Genomic DNA, 16,498 nt, shown 5'->3' with positions numbered 1-16,498 from the left:
AATAAAAATCTATCTTTTTAGAGAAAAAACATAAAAAGAAGAAAAAAACTGAGACCCAAGTATCAGCCAGGGAAACACAGCCTACTCCTAAGCTAGGCAGCAGAAAACTGAATTGGGAATGAGGCTAGCTGGGGGTATTGGACCAGAGGGACAGCCTCCTGTAGGTGTGTTTATACAAAGGTTTTGTGATTATTTCTAACAAAATCTTCTGCCTAGCTTACTCCTGTGGCCAATACCCAGACGTGCAGAATGAATGAGTGGGCGGCGACTGTCAGAGGAAGTAAGAGAAAATACATGTTGATATAATTTCTACAGCTGTTCCTGAAATTGATGGCCTTGTTCTTCATAAAGAATAGATTTCATTTGCATCAAGTTACAAACATTTCTCCAGAGGACTATTTGACAGTGAAGATGAAACACTGAGCTCTGCTGGTGTAATGTTCTGGTACCTTTGGGTACCCTAATTACTCTTTCATAAGTGTATGCGCCCCACCATTCTCTTTTGGTAAGGTGCGCATACACCTTTAAGACTGATGCTGTCATCACTGAGCGCCGGACTGGATGGCTATTTAGATCGCCGGCTCTCACTCACATGTGTTCGTTCAAACTGCTTTGTGCCTTGATGCTAACCTGTCTTGAAGCTCTCATGCTTGCAAGCATACCTCGCTGTCGGAACCACGCTGCGCTGATCCCTGTATCCCGCTACCGGATCATCCGCTCTTGCCGAACCTCTCCTCTGCTACATTGCTATTAGTGATAAGTACCCCACAGGGGAAACCTCTATAACTTTCATACTAAAGCTTACACTATCTAGCTCTGCATACTAAGGACTATTACTACATCTGCATTATCTAAGATTGCTAGCTCTTGAGCCTACTACCACCTGTTCTTGCACTGGGTTGATCTCTCTTGTATGTCCACCTGCTACTCTGTCATCTGCTACCATACATGATTGCTAAACCTATCTGCATCCCATCTGCTACTATCTTACTTTCAAGAACATTTCCTTTCAAGTGTCTGTCATCTACCATCTCTACCCAACCTGTCTCTTCAGCCTATCATCACTGTGTTACTATATACATAAGTCACTCTAGAAAACATCTTATTGAGTGTGTGTATTTACTTGCTGAATTGAGATCATCCACACATGATGAGTCATTGGGAGTTGGGATTGGTGTCTCAGCGTTTTTCTACATGACTACTGAAGTGGAATATTTCTGCAGCTGAAAATCCACATCATACATAAAACGCAGGAGCGTTACAGCTGGAGAGGAAGAGCCTGACTTCTCTGACTCTGAGACATCAGCTTGTAAGCTTTCTGTGAAAAAAATCTGCTGTAAAAAGTGCACATCCTGTGCATTTAAGGTGCTATTTCAGTATAGATTATGCTCTTCGGCCTATGAAAATCTTTATATGGCATACAAGTACTTGATCACTCCAAGCACCACGCAATGCTCCTGTGAAAGGTGTTTTTCTAAGTTGAAAATTATGAAATCAAGACTTAGATCAACGCTTACTTAGCAAAATCTGGAGACGTTGATGGTTGACGGTAGAGAAAGATGTTTCTTTAAAGATAAAGAGAGACAAAGAGAAAATCATAGACAGTTTTGGCAAGACCTCTCTCTGCTTCTCTTTTAAACTGCAGACTGGCCAATGCTATATATTTTTGTAGCTAAAATTGGATGGCACTTCCTTTGTTTTATTATTTGTATTGCACTGACTTTGTTTGCATTGTAGTTATTTTTATATGCAATTGTCTATTCATGATTTGTAATGCACTGGTTTTGTCTGTTTATGATTTGTATTGCTCTGGTTTTGTCCATTTATGATTTTGCAATGCACTGGTTTTGTTTGCCTATTTATGATTTGTAATTGTAGCACCCTCCATGGTAGGTGCTAGGTAAATGCATAGGTGGCCCTGCCTGCTTATCAGGGGGGCCTGAATTGTCAGTCTGTCACATGTTTCCAGGTGTGTCTGGGGAGTCTCCCCACTATATCCAATGAGGGACCTTGTTGGACAGTGGAGGAAACCCAGCCAATAGCACACCAGGGCTTATGACTATCTCAGTGGATGGAATCTGCCGCAATGCACCCTGGGATGGGGTATAAGTGTGGAGGGAGCATGTGACAGGGCGTCTTTGGCGGGAAACAGAGTCCCAGGAGGAGGCTTATGGCTGTCTCTCCTCCTGTCAGATAGAGTGAAGTTGGTCCAAGCAGTCAGCCTAGGGACCAAAGGTTGAGCTAACTGCAGAGAGGGATTCAGAGTGTGCTGACCGAGTAGAGCTGCTGGGCAGAGACCTTCAGGAAAAACAGTATCATGAGAACTATAGATCTGCCCAGGGGTCCGCCTAAGTGAGGGTGTGTGATAATGCGGTTTCTAACTGAGTTTTTTAATGGATTGCTAGTTGCTGGTTGGTAGTGCAACTACATTTATCAATAACATATTTAATAAAACAAATGGTATTTATGTTAAGTGTTCCATAAGAAAAACATGCATCATTTTTTTTCCAGGTTCAATTTTCTACCCAACTCAAAAATGGACATCCGCTCGTTTTATTCAGTGATAAATGTTAAGGCCCAGAAGGCGGATATTTCAAAAGAGCAGCAACAAGAACAAAGTCAGCCTGGTTCATCTTCTTCCTTTGAGGATTGTGAAGAGCTTGAGAAGGATGACGTGGAATATGACATTGCTGAAATACTATCAGATGGAGATGAACCTTCATTGCAGATTGAAGAAGCAAGCACCTCCTCACAAAGCAATATCCAACACAGTGCTTATGAAGAGGAATTCAGTGAAGCTGAACAGCCGCAGAGTGCACAAACATCTGCTGGCATTGAAAAGAACAAAGGTACAAGGACCAGATGACATCAGCCAGTGTGCAAGTGAAGGGCCAAGACAGCCTGTATTAAAAAAATACCCACAGAAACAAATGGGAGCACGCTTCAGGTCATTCCGCCCACAGTGGTTTCAATCATTTGAATGGTTGGAATATTCTGTGTCCCAGGACGCAGCATACTGTTTCCCTTGCCGATTTTTTTCAAACATCAAAATATCTCGATGGGCATGTTAAACAAGTACCATTTGTCAACATAGGGTACAAAAACTGGAAAAATGCACTCAAAACTGCAAAAGGAATACTACAGCATGAGAAGTCTTCACACAAGGATTCCTATGTCAGATTGGAGGATTTCAAAAAGAGTGAAAGCCAGGATACATCCATCATGAAAGATCTAATGAAAGCTTACACATGAGCGGTCAATGAAAATAGACATTGCATAAAAACAATTGCAGAAGTTTTGTTGCTAACAGTCAAGACTAAAACTGCCCAGAGAGAGCTCAAATCATGCCAACCATGGAAATGTACTTGAAATTCTCTATTCAATTGCAGAAAAAGACAGCATTGCAAAAAAAAATAAAAATAAATGAGAGGACCTAGAAATGCAAGATATCTACATCAATCTATCCAACATGAACTTCTGTCAATTATGGCTGCTCTTGTTAGAGAAGGCATTGCACAGAGCATTAAAGGGAAGTCCCTTTCCCATCATTGCAGATGAAACAAAATATCTAAGTAAATCGGAACAACTGTCTGTCGTAGTACGCTTTTTTTCATGAACAGATGGTCCATGAACAGTTCTTAAAATTCTACCGAGCAGATAGCCTTGATGCCAAATCTCTAACAGGATACATAGTCCACCGAGCAGATAGCCTTGATGCCGAATCTCTAACAGGATACATATTCCAGGTCCTAGCCTCTCTAGGCATTGATAAAAATTGTGTTGGACAAGGCTATGATGGAGTCTCTGTATGAGTGGACGGCTTAATGGCGTACAAGCACGCATTAAAAAGCAGGGGCCATGTGCACTGTACATTCATTGCTTGAGTCACCGCCTCAACCTGGTCATCGTGGACAGGGTGAAGAATGTACAGGCAGCAAATGAATTTTTTATGAAACTGGAAAAGCTGTATGTGTTTTGCAATAGTTCTGTTGTTCATTCAGTGTTTGCTAAAGTACAACAAGAAATGTCAAGCAAACCAGCTATCCAGCTTAAACAATTAAGTGACACATGACTAGGGTAGATCAGAGGTCACCAGTTACCAATGACCCCTGGCCTGACTCCAAAGCTTTGACTCACACTACCCAATAAAACACGTTACTCCAAGTGGGATTAAAATGGCTGTAAAGCCTTTTATTATAAACAACATACAATAAAATAATGAAAACATAACATTACAGGTCAACTTGGGTTGGAAGTCCTTGCAGGTACCATATTACTGAAACATTGTGTCTGTGGCACCCACTAGCTAAAATATGCCCCCAGCCGTAAGACACCGCCTCGGGGGCAATCCCCGCTGACCTCAAACACATTACAGGTCTACCATGACCTGGTCACTCTTATTGGACCACCAACTAGAGGGCACCATACCAACGATGGTTCCCCACCTTTTTACCAAAACACCAGATATTCCACCCTTTCAAGGACCCAAAACCGCCATATTTCCGCTACAAAACTACTACCAACCTAAAGTAACCAAACAAAAAAGGGAGGGAGGGAGGGAGGGCGTTCATCTGATGGCTTCAATTCTCCAACTGATTCTGTCACACCCCTTCCTGCAAACTGTGCTCCTACACTCCTCCCCTTCACTCTGTCTCTACAGCCGATCCAGTGAGCACTATACCTTTTCCACTTATTACACAATTAACCCCACGCTGTAAAGTTCCCCTTCCACCCTGTCATGTATGCCCTACGCTTATCCATTTCATTCCTTGCTCCGGGCCTGCCTAGATAGACATGCCAACATGCAGCCTGCAATGCTGTTCTTAAAACACTTGACCCTCTGTTGGAAACTCTCAATATTTTGGCAGAAGGGAACCATACTGAGAGAGCAGTTGAGGCAAAATCTATTCGCCAGTTCATTGATTTTGGCTTCATTCTGGCACTTCTGTTTTTTGAGAACATACTAAAAAGGACCCAGACACTCTCTAACATGTTACAAGGCAAAGATCTTGACTTGTCATCGGCTGTCCTTCTTGGCCGAAACTACTATCCAAGAGCTTGAAGAAGTGAGCATTGAAGTGTGCAATCCCGAGAGGAGACCTGAAGCTTCTGGTAATTCTGGAACAATAGAAAGTATATGGGCAGAAGCAATCCAACTGAGCATCAAGTGTGGAATACCAGCACCAAATGATGATTCTACCGAACCGCCTTCCAAGAAGCGAGATCGCCGGCCTCCTCTCCCCTTAAGAAATTGCTTCATTTTGGAAACTGTAGGGCATCGACAACAACTGCTCAAAAAAGATGATTTCATTAAAATGTTCATGTATGTTGTTCTTGACCGAATAATTTCAGAGCTAAAATCTCGCTTTTCAAAAGATTCTTTGGAAATCATGGAAGGTGTACAGTCTCTGAATCCTCGATCTGATTCATTTCTTAATTTTGAGAAATTGCTACTGATGGCCAAATTCTACTCCTGCAACATAGAAAACTTGGAGATTGAGCTGAAGCAGGCAATTCTAACCCTACAAAGAAATAAATCTTCGGATGCCATTGAGGTGGACACAACTCTTGAGTTCGCTAACTTTCTGGAGCCTTACTCTATTCCGTTCTTATCGCTTTACCGGCTATGTAAAATAGCTTGTGTTTTGCCAGTCAGTAGTGCCTCGTGTGAAAGAAGCTTTTCAGCACTTAAGTTATTAAAATCATTCCTACGCACAACAATGACTGAGGACAGGCTTTCAGATCTTGCCACGTTGGCAATTGAGGCCAGACTTGCATCCCAAATAAATATGGATCTTGTAATTAGCAGGTTTGCAGCAATCCATAAAAATTCATGTGTAAGCCTATATTAGGGTCCTTTCACACGAACGATCCGATCAGATCCGCTTGTCAGTTTTTTAGGTGGATCTGATCTGATCCTCCAAGCATCCCTATGGGGCAGCGGATATCAGCAGAGACATCTCTGCTGACACCCGCTGCCATCCGAATCCGATCCTATCCGTGAAATCCGGACGGATGGAAACCCTATTTTCCAACCGCCCAGGGGATGGGATCGGATGTGATCAGGTGAGAGCGGACAGGCAGTGATTCCCCCACAGAGAGCAGTGTAGCTGGCCAGGTAAAACCTGTCCTAGGTTGCTAATATGACTCACATGTATATACAGCTAGACCTGCTAATAACATTAATACAGTGCATATGTTTATATGTGAGAGACAAAAGCAGTTATTTACTGTGACTTTATGTTTGGATGTCATATAACAGCTGTATATTGTGTTCACAGAAGCAAAAAGAAAATATGCCTGTAAGTTTAATTGTATGCCTGTAAGGTAAGCTCAGACACAGCAGAATTGAAACCAGAAATCACAGAGTTAAACTTTATCACCCATCAGGAGTTTGTGGCCAATCGCAGCCAATCTCACACTCAGCAACAGTCTTGGCCAATTACAGCCAGCCTAAAGCCCCGTACACACGTACCGATTTTTGGCCGTGAATTTTCGGCCGCCGCCTGATCGGCCGATTATCGGCTTGTTAGTATGATGATTCCGACAACCGACTGCGACTTTTTGGCCGAACAAAATCTGGTGTGCAGGCTATAAAATTTTTGTTGGCCAACACCAGAACGGCCGATTGTTCGTCAGTCAGTACAGATTTCGGCCGACAAAAGTCAGATGAGCAAGACTGGGCATGCTCAGAGAAGAAAAAACACACGGAAAGTAGACCAGAACATGACATCACTTCTGCAGTTGGTTGTTGTTGGCCGACAAAATTTGTGTGCAGTCTAGAGCACATTCCAACCAACACAACAACACTGGACAAAAGACGGCCGATCGGTCAGCCGACAATCGGTACGTGTGTACGAGGCATTACACTGATTTTTGTCTGCAAAAGTTCCATGCACACTAGCCAACACTTATTATACCAGAGAGAGGACATCTGTACAGACACAGATCCAGAGAGTCAGTTTTATGGAAGCAGGTGGCCAAAAATAGTTAATTAATACAGTTATATGTGTTCCTATTGTTAGTAATGTGATTAGAACTGTATACTGAACTAGTTATGTGTTCACTTGTAGTTCCACCAAACAATCCATACGTCCTAGCAAACTTCAAACTATCGAACTCAAACCAGATCAAACAAACAGCCAAACTTAAACTGCAACTGCAAAGTAAAGCCCTGTACACACGTACTGATCGTCGGCCAAACGATCGGCCGTCTTTTGTCCATGGCTGTCGTGTCTGTTGAAAACTGCAAAAGACTGCACACGAACTTTGTCGGGCCAACAACAGCCGACTGCAGAAGTGTTGTCATGTGATGGTTAACTTTCCTTGTCTTTTTTCTTTTCTGAGCATGCCCAGTCTTGCTAATCTGCTGTCTGTCGGCCGAAATCTGTACTGACTGGCGAACAATCAGCCGTTCTGGTGTTGGCCAACAAAAATTTTAATGCCTGCACGACAGATTCTGTTCGGCCGAAAATGCGCTGTCAGAAGCATCATACTAACAAGCCTACAATCGACCGATCGGTCGTCGGCCGAATATTTACGGCCGACAATCGGTACGTGTGTACGGGGCTTTATACCAAACTTCAAACGTTATAGCAAACAGCAATAGAGAAGAAAGAATACAGATTAAGCATCACATATACCTCTCAGAGAGATCATAAAGTGTCTAAAATATTTAAAGTGAAAGTACAGATACTGAAGAGAGAAATACATCCACCATTTTATTTAGAATGACAAGATTGAACAGTTGAACCACCGTTTTGTTATACTTTATTCAACACATGTTTGTACATGGACTGTCTGCTGCGAAAGTGTCAGTGTTAAATGTGAAGAAAAGTTGAAGTTAATAAAGAAGATATCTTAATCGTTTGGTGTGCTCTTTAAACCTACTGCTTTCCATAGAACGGTATTAGAGGAATTAGTAATGTAACAGACAGTCTGGTTAGACTGAAGTCAGAGAAATCAAGTTCTTCTAATGCCACAGCACATAAGGCACTTCATAGTGCTGTGCCTGCCACAGTGGAACTATTTAGCCCTTTGAGGGCGAGGTGATAGTGCTCCTCAACTTGCACAGTAGAGAGCGCATTTGAGCAGCAGAGCTACATAGAGGCCATAGAACGCGTGTTTTTAGTCAAACTGCAGCCGACTCTTAAAGTGGCAGAACAGCAAAGGCAAGATAGACACAGAAAGAGTGCCAACCCTCCTGTGATTCCTAGACAGAGAAAGAGACGCATGGTGGGAGGCCAAAGTCCAGAGCTAGAGTGCCTGCACCGCTTCCCACAGAGAGACCACGTACTGCAGCCAGCTAGGTTCCCGACACTAGGCCCAAAGCCTGCAGCAGAGCATCGCAAGTCAGCACAGAGCATCGCAAGTCAGCGCAAAGCATCGCAAGTCAGCGCAGAACACCGCAAGTCAGCACAGAACATCGCAAGTCAGCGCAAAGCATCGCAAGTCAGCGCAGAGCATCGCAAGTCAGCGCAGAGCATCACAAGTCATCGCAAAGCATCGCCAGTCAGCGCAAAGCATCGCAAGTCAGAGCAGAGCATAGGCAAGTCAGAGCAGAGCATCGCAAGTCAGCACAAAGCATCGCAAGTCAGAGCAGAGCATCGCAAGTCAGCACAAAGCATCACAAGTCAGCACAAAGCATCGCAAGTCAGAGCAGAGCATCGCAAGTCCGTACAAAGCATCGCAAGTCAGCACAGAACATCGCAAGTCAGCACAGAACATCGCAAGTCAGCGCAAAGCATCACAAGTCAGAATAGAGCATCAGATCAAAAAAAGACAAGTCTACTTTAGGACTGATATTTGTTCCAGCAATCTACAGATCACAGTATCCTGCTCTTCAGAATAAGGTCAGAAATTCCCTTTATTACTTATCATTGCAATAGGCTTGACAAGAAAGAGAAATTTTCATGTTCAGGAATAAAAGAGACTGTAAGTAAAAAACAAGGGGCAGTTCTAGTACACGGACTGTAAAGTATTTAATGTGAAAGTCATTTTTATTGCCTGTACATATTGCTATCGCATTTAAAATGAAAGTCTTCTTAATATTCGTATTGAGTGTTATAGCATTTAAAGTAAAATGTCTAAGTCTAGTATTGCTATGCCATTGTTAGAGGATACAAAGATAGATAAGATAAAAAGTGAAGAGCAAGGGAACCTGTCTGAGGTAGAAGAGTCTGATGCAGCATTAGTCTTGCCCAAAACAAATATATCCCAAACAGATGAACTAAGACATTCAGAACGTATCAGAAAACCGACCCCAAAGATGCTGGAAAATTTGGAGCAAGAAGCAGCATTAAAAGGAAAATATTTCACCAGAATGTATGATAAGTGGAAATCATACATTAAAGATGTTCGTAGAAAACTAAAGCAAGAAAGTGTAAAAGGAAACTTGAGTGATATTGTAGAGACGATAGAAGAATTTGAATTCTTATGGCATTTATGGAAATTCTTACGCTTATGGCAGCGTATGTCAACCTGCGGTCATCCACGACACCTTCTCAGGATATTGTAAGGAACATGGACACATGTACTGCAGTCACCAAAGATTTAGTAAAGCTCATGAGAGAACTATCATCTGAAGCTAACTATGATGAAGTTAAGTCAAGAAAGAGAATGAACATTCTCTTTATGAGAGACTATGCTAGGTCCTTAGGGGGAACCACAATCTTAAGTGGGACTTCCTTCACTAGCAGAAGTGCCAGTAACATAGAGTCCTCAAGTACCTTAATAGCCAAAAGAAAGGAACTGGTTGAACAACTTGCTGTCAAGAGAGCAGAAATTGAGATGGAATCTGCCATCGAGGCGCATCATCTAAGAAAATCTGAAATGAGGCACTGCGCCATCAAATAGAAGCTAAAATGGAGGCACAGCACCATGTTTATACTTTTTAACCAATGGAATGAAATCTATAAATTTTAATATTTGTCTGTGAATTTTGGGTTACTGGCACCTAAAATAAATCCCAGCTCCAAATGTGAGTATCCTTTCATGTGTCCTATTTCTGTTTGACGGGATGTGGTGCCTATAATTTCTAATCGAGAAGGCAGAGGGCAGGTCTGGGCCATGTATGCAAACTTGCATGTTTTCGAGGACAAATTTCTCAATTATACACGTATGTCCGTGGCAAGGTAATTACATATGTATGTCCGTGGCAAGGTAATTACATGGTCGTTTTATTCTCAGATTTTTCAATATTGTTTTTGATTTTAAACTTAAAGAGTTTGATTTAGATTGACTATGGCATTTGTTTTGGGTGACACGTTTGATGCAGAAATTAGGGCAACTTTTGGGAGAAATGCTACACCAGAGGAGACTATTGGGGAAAGTTTAAAAACACAATTTAGAGAACACAAGCGGCTATTGATTATATCTTTAAACCGCAGATGGGACATTTTGTCACTCGAGTCATACATTGAACAGGGTATTATTCCAAGGGGTCTAAGAGAACGAGTAATCCCGGCAACCCACTTACAAACAGAAAGATTTCTGGAAAAGTGGAAAACAACATGGGCTTAATATAATGAAACTTATTGTTGAGGAAGAAAAAATTAAACTAGCACAATTACAAGAAGAAATTAAGCTAACAACTGAAAAATTAGAACCATCTAAGGACTTGGAATTTGAGCGACAGAAATAATTCCTCAAAAAGGAGATTGATAAAGTACAAAAAGCGCTGCGCAATACCAAACAGTCTAAGTTCCAGCAGGACTTAGATGACTGGGCTAGGGGAGAGATCTTTGATCTCACTGCAGTATGGTAAGCAACGGGTTAAGTTGCTGTCTGCAAAATGTTACAATTATGTATATGTCTGGGAGCTGGGTGTGGCTGAAGTTAGTTGCATGCGGATGTGCAGTGAATAAAGAAGCAACCTGTACAGCTTGTCTGTGTTAATACACTACATTTTGGCGACGAGGATGGCTAGCTTTCTGGATTTACCGGCTATCGGACCGTTTGATGTGTCTGGATACCACACTAGTCTCTCACAGCGCTGGGACAAGTGGAAGAAGGGATTTCAGCTCTATGTTATAGCCACAGGAGTGACTGCACCTGCTCAGAAGAGAGCCATGCTGCTGCATCTAGCTGGACCTCAAGTTCAGGACATTTTTGAAACCCTGGGAGCAACAGGGGAAGATTCAGACTATGAGACAGCCATGAATAGACTGAGTGAGTACTTTGAGCCAAAGAAAAATATTCCCTATGAAAGATATAATTTAGACAGGCTGTGCAAGAACTGGGAGAAACCACAGACAGTTATGTGACTAGGCTGAAATATCTGGCAAAGTCTTGTGATTTTGGGACTGTAACTGAGGAGATAATCAGAGATCAGGTCATAGAGAAATGCACATCTGTGCACCTCAGGAGGAGATTATTGAGAGAACCTAGTCTCACACTTACTAGTCTGCAGGAGATTGCAAGAGCCATTGAACTGTCTGAGCTCCAGGCTCTGCATATTGAAACCAAGGACACTGCATCTGTCAATACAGTCTCCAAACCTACCTATAATAATAGGAATATCTGGAGTAGGAAAGAGAGTTTTCCAAAGAGGACTTTACATATCACCTGCAATAAATGTGGCAGGGCGGGACACACAAGTCAGGACTGCACTGTGGTACAGAATAAAATGTGCTTTGCTTGTGGAAAGACAGGTCATTTTGCAGCTGTGTGTAGAAGTACAACCAGAGATAACAAAACCAAAGGACAATCTGCACAAGTAAATGTTATAGCTGAGGATAAAGAGAGTGCTCCTGACTGTGAATTTATATTCTCCCTGTGTTCTCTGCAAGCCGGGACATTAACCATTAAGATTGGAAATACAGATGTGTCAGTGTTGATTGACTCTGGAGCTACATGCAATGTTATGGACTTGGCTTCTTGGCACAGTCTTAATGGCAGAGAAAATCACCTAAAATTGTGTAACACCACTAAACAGATTTATACTTATGGCTCCAGTACACCACTGCAACTTAAAGGCAAATTTTGTACCTCTGTTCAAACACATGAGACTGGTCCTCCATTGCAGACCGAATTCTATGTTGTAGATGGCACAGGGTCGCCTCTGCTTGGTCGTCAAACCGCAATGGCACTAGGGGTGTTACAGATTGGCCGTGATGTAGGCAGCGCAAGAGTGAATATGGTGTCTCCTGCTATTTCTGCATTGAAAGAGGAATTTAAAGATTGCTTCTCTGGGTTTGGAAAATTAAAGGATTTTCAGTTGGAGCTTCACATTGATCCACATGTAAAGCCTATTGCACAGCCAGTACGCAGACTTCCTTATAGCCTGAGATCACCTGTTGAGCACAAACTGGCAGAGCTGCTAGACCTTGACATTATTGAACCTGTGGAAGGGTCCACTCCGTGGGTATCGCCGTTAGTTGTTGTACCAAAGGGCACAGATATTCGGATTTGTGTGGACATGAGCTGTGCTAACCAAGCTGTGCAGAGAGAGAGACATCCAATTCCCACTATTGAAGATGTTCTACATGCAATGAATGGGGCAAGTGTCTTCAGTAAACTGGATTTGAAATGGGGTTATCATCAGATTTAATTGACCCCAGCATCTAGAGTCATCACTACATTTGCAAGCCATAAAGGTCTTTTTAGATACAAGAGGTTGATGTTTGGCGTATCGTCCGCACCGGAGGCCTATCAACATGTGATTCAGCACGTGCTACATGGTTGTGAAGGCACGCATAACATTTCTGATGATATAATTGTGTGGGGAACAAACACACAGGAGCACGATGAACGTCTCCGTGCAGTGCTAAATCCCTTGAAGGAGAAAGGGTTAACATTAAATGAGAAGAAATGCACATTTCAAATGAATAAAATGACTTTTATGGGCCATGTGCTGTCTGACAGGGGCATCGGTCCGGAGGACTGTAAAATTAAAGCTGTGTCTGATGCCAGAAATCCTGAAAACCCTGCAGAAGTACGCAGTTTTCTTGGGCTAGTGAATTACTGTGCCAAGTTTATTCCAGATATGGCGACTGTCAGTGAACCTTTGAGAGTGTTGACTCGCAAAGTAGTCCCTTGGAAGTGGGGCTTTTTGGAACAAGGTGCATTTGATGAACTTAAGAGACGGCTGACTTGCGCCACAACTTTGGCTTATTTCAATCCTACTGCACACACCCAAGTTATTGTCGATGCTAGCCCTGTGGGGTTAGGCGCCATCTTGGTTCAGAGACAATGCACAGGCGATTACAGGCCTATTCAGTATGCAAGCAGATCCCTCACTGATGTAGAGAGACGTTATTCTCAGACCGAGAAAGAAGCTTTGGCTGTTGTTTGGGGATGTGAAAGGTTTCACACCTATCTCTACGGCCTTGATTTTGAAATCATCACAGACCACCAGCCTCTGGAAGTGATATATTCGCCACGCTCAAAACCATCTGCCAGGATTGAGAGATGGGTTCTCAGATTGTTACCATATCGCTTTACAGTGCGGTACAGACCTAGACCGACTAATGCGGCAGATGCACTTTCCAGATTGCCTCAGTCTTCTGCACCTGTTCATAACCTGGCAGAAGAGTACATTCGTTTTGTGGCTACTAACGCCATGCCTCAGGCATTGACACCGCGGGAGGTTGAAGAATTGTCATCTGTGGATCCGGAAATTGCTCGGTTGAGAAAATGTGTAAGACAAGGGGTTTGGGTGGATTGTGACCCAAGCTATCACAGAATCAAACAAGAGCTGAGTATTGCAGGACAACTAGTTCTACGTGGCAATCGTATTGTGATGCCTAAAGACTTACAGAAACGTACATTACATTTAGCCCATGAGGGCCATCAAGGCATTGTAAGCACCAAACAAAGATTGCGTGAGAAAGTCTGGTGGCCAGGAATTGACAAGGATGTGGAACGTTTGGTTTCTTCATGCCGAGCATGTCAGTTGGTGGGCAGCAAACCTAAACCAGAACCAGTAACTCACACTGTTCTACCTGAGGGACCATGGGAAGATTTAGCCATTGATCTGTGCGACATTCCATCTGGACACCATCTTTTAGTTGTTGTGGACTATTATTCAAGGTGGCAAGAGGTGGTAGTTCTCACTAAAGCTACATCATCAACTGTAATTGAGGGGTTGGAGAGCATTTTTGCATCTCATGGGTTGCCTAAACGGATTGTGAGTGATAATGGTGCCCAATTTACTTCTCAGGAATTTCAGGATTATCTGAAATCAAATGCTATTGAACATCATCGTACAACTCCATACTGGCCACAGGCTAATGGGGAAGTGGAACGCCAGAATCGAACCTTGCTGAAAGCTTTGCGGATTGCTCATTTAGAGAGAAGAGACTGGAAAAAGGAACTGTGGCGTTTTCTTTTGGCTTATCGCACAACTCCGCATACTGTCACTGGCGTTAGTCCTGCGGAACTTCTTTGTGGTCGCAAATTCAGGACAAAATTGCCAGACATTGGGGGTCCTCCTACAAGTCAGAAACCTTTTCGGCATATTGATGAGGAAAGGAAGATCCGGGCTGAACAGTATGCAAACCACCGCCGCCATTGTCAACCTAGTGGCCTTCAACAGGGTGATAAGGTGTTGCTTCAAAGTGATCGGTTTAACAAACTGGCTCCGTCCTTTGAACCTGAGCCTTATGTTGTAAAGGAGAAAAGAGGTACTCAAGTGGTTTTAGAGGATTTAGATGGACACACAAAAGTGCGTAATTCCTCATTTGTGAAGAAATTTATTGAGTCAGAAGGTCAAGTATCGGAAGATGGCGAACAGGCAAAGAGTAGTGATGATACTGCCACTGATCCAGACTTCAATCCACAACCATCCACATCGGAATGGCCAAGAGAAAAACGAGCAACAAATCCACCGGCCTACCTTAAGGACTATGTGTATAGTCAGGAGTTTATAGTTTAAATTTTTAGTTGTTCATCCATGCATTTTGTTAATCTTATTAATACGTTGTGCATGTTATGTTTTATTCAAAGAGAGGAGGGAATGTAGTATGGTAAGCAACGGGTTAAGTTGCTGTCTGCAAAATGTTACAATTATGTATATGTCTGGGAGCTGGGTGTGGCTGAAGTTAGTTGCATGCTGATGTGCAGTGAATAAAGAAGCAACCTGTACAGCTTGTCTGTGTTAATACACTACACTCACCTCTAGAAATAGAAGGAGTAGGTCACGTAGAAGAGAGGGTGTGTCAAGAAGTAGGTCCTGGAACGAATCTACCCTGTCGGGAAGTGAGGAAGACGATAGGTCCGTTACTTTTTTAGGGGAAGATCAGCAGGAGGAAAATGTATCCCTTGCAGGCCCCAAAAGTATTTTGAAAAAGAATCCCATAAGGAGGAAAGGAAGAGGAAGAGAAGAGGAAAAAGAAGGAGAGCGGGTAGGAACCAGGGAACAGAGAAGTCGAACGAGGAGTCAGAAATAAGTGAAAAAGTAAATCCCGGTCCCCCTCCCCAAAATCAGGTTAACCTCGCTTCTACGTGTCCACCAGTAGATCAAAAAGTGATCAATCTCTCTGATTTTCCGTTGAATAAAATGCACATTAAATTGTTACAAAGGGGCCTGTCCTTCTCACCTACAGATGGAATGGTCCACTATGAAGTCTATAAAGACCTCTGTATACCTGTGTAAGGTATATTACAGATTATTACACTCTGTAGATGAAGTGTAACGCTCTGGTTATTTTTAGGTGGAATTGGATCTACAGCTGCAGAATTCCACTCCGTAGTATTGGTATTGCAGAGATATGTTAAATCACCCGACTTAACTCTCTTAACTCATCATAGTGGGTGAACTGTCCCTGAACATACAAGACACATACGCAAGCAGAAGCACAAAAGACTGTAGCACAATGAATATTATACGGCTATAGTATAATTTACCCAGTAATAAGTAGTAACTCAGCATAAGCAAGCAACAGACATAACATAGTATATACTTCCTTGCAGTGTGACACAGAACATACATGTAATTGTAGCAACTTATACCAGGTCAGTAATTCAGAAGTAATAGTGAGGGAATAGCTCAGGAATGGTGGGATCCCCTATGGGGTACTTATCATAGCAAGTAGTTTCAGGAAAAGAGGAATCCGAGTAATAGGTATCTGAGGCAAAGTAGGTAGGCAATGTTCGAATCTGGAGAGGATTCAGCGGTGCAGGGTCTGTTAGTAAGCTTCGGTAGGTTTGAGGAGCAGGTAGGGCTTCCGGTATGAGCGGTTGCATGAACAATCTGTTTGTGCATACCGCTCTTCTAAATAAGCGCCTTGAACGGCGCTCGATAATGACGCTCAACGTCGCATGACGTATGACGTCATTACGGCGCACATGCGTTCCACCTAGCTCAGCGGTGGAACACAAACAGGAAGAGAGTGGAATCTTACAGGTAGGTGCTGGGGCTGATCAAGTGCTGGGCCCTGAAGATCAAGAAGCTTTAGACATCCTTAACTCGCTAATTGAGGAGGGTGGGTCTGGAAATGATGAGCCCTATGAAATTAAGCATGGTATTAGAAGATCCACTATTAATATACGATCCACT

The 16,498-nt window shown here is 42.8% G+C and overlaps 1 pseudogene across 1 annotated transcript; it reads left to right on the top strand.

Moving 5' to 3' along the window:
* Positions 1-2,862: 2,862 nt before the first annotated feature.
* On the top strand, positions 2,863-15,692 carry LOC309550406 (zinc finger MYM-type protein 1-like; annotated as a pseudogene). Its single transcript has 5 exons — positions 2,863-2,903; positions 3,006-4,077; positions 4,793-4,939; positions 5,001-5,798; positions 15,654-15,692. The product of its transcript is annotated as a zinc finger MYM-type protein 1-like (transcript).
* Positions 15,693-16,498: the final 806 nt, after the last annotated feature.

The sequence above is a fragment of the Pelophylax lessonae genome (genome assembly GCF_965119305.1).
Source record: "Pelophylax lessonae genome assembly, chromosome: 1".
In the NCBI taxonomy this organism is placed as follows: Eukaryota; Metazoa; Chordata; class Amphibia; order Anura; family Ranidae; genus Pelophylax; species Pelophylax lessonae.
This window is presented reverse-complemented; position numbering and strand designations above follow the sequence as displayed.